Genomic DNA, 1358 nt, shown 5'->3' with positions numbered 1-1358 from the left:
AATACACTGTCATGTCATCAAAAATACTTATGCGATAACATATTTAATGCAAATAAAACTCGCATGAAACTTCCACTTAGAGTGGCCTTAGCTAGCCTTTTAAGTTCTAATGACAGATCCAAACAGGGTCAAAACATAAAGGGTTTTAACTTTGTAAAAAGAACCAAATAGGATAATTTAAGTGAATGCCACAATGCATGGGCTGCTGGAAACTGTTATGATTTTCTAAAACGAACAGAGCCTGTAATATTGATGTTAGCTTCTTTTTAGAATTATCGAGGTGCAAGTGCAATGCGATACCATTTTATATTATAGGCAAAGTGCTATAGAAGAGTTCATTATGACCATATATTTAAATAGTATATATTGTTTGGCTCATCGGGAAGCGAGAATTGCATTCTTTTTTTTTTTTTACGAAGGGAGTGTGTGTGGTGGTGTGTGCGCATGCACGTGCTGCTGGTGCGTGTATGGGTATTGCGTTAAGCAATGGATAATTACCGGCCAACATCTAACAATGGCCAACAACCTACTAGCTAGCTTTTTATTAGCTATAGCTTTCTATAAGTTGTAAGATCCAAATAGTACTATCTATTATGTTTTACTAGCTATAACCAACAACTAACAATTACCAGGTCTTCTTTTACTATCTATAGCTTTATGAGTTGCTTTTTATTACAATGCTATCGTGGGTCCCACAGGTATACATCGGATGGAGAAAGGACCGTGTGGAGATTTATGACGAAGTGTCGTTCGTTGAAGCTTTAATCTGTACACAAAGCTAGTTGTGTTCTTCATGCATTGTGGACATTAGAAAAGTTGTGGAGGAAATTCAAGCTTATGAGGAAATTGAAGAAGGTATTGATGTATGTTTTTATAGTGGAAAATGCTGGAGCATAGGAGCCATTAAAATGATGCACAGTTTTATGACCAGAGTGTGATGCACATTGTATGAACTAGAAGCATATGCCACGTGTTGATGTGGGAATTGGGAATAAATTGTAAAGAAATTAAACTGCATATAATTACTTATTTGAAGAGATAAACTATTATAGATTAATGCATGGTATGGTATTGCTGATGTGGATAAATAAATGCATGTTAGTGATGAAGTGTATTCCTAACGTGTATATATCATAATTGCACTAGTGGGCTATAATTTCTTCTAAGGCCCTTTTGACAGAGCTTAGCTTCACTAATGAAGCTATTTTTTTATGCTTCAGCTTCACAAGTAGCTTTCTCGGTAAAGCTAAAGCTGTTTTAGAGACTCGTTTCGTAAAACAGCTTTGCATGTAGATTTTCTTTAAACATGCTCTCACATAGTCCTACACAGGGTCCGCAAGTGTGAGGTGAAGCTATGA

This window comes from Miscanthus floridulus, chromosome 8 (assembly GCF_019320115.1).
Source record: "Miscanthus floridulus cultivar M001 chromosome 8, ASM1932011v1, whole genome shotgun sequence".
Classification (NCBI taxonomy): domain Eukaryota; kingdom Viridiplantae; phylum Streptophyta; class Magnoliopsida; order Poales; family Poaceae; genus Miscanthus; species Miscanthus floridulus.
This window is presented reverse-complemented; position numbering follows the sequence as displayed.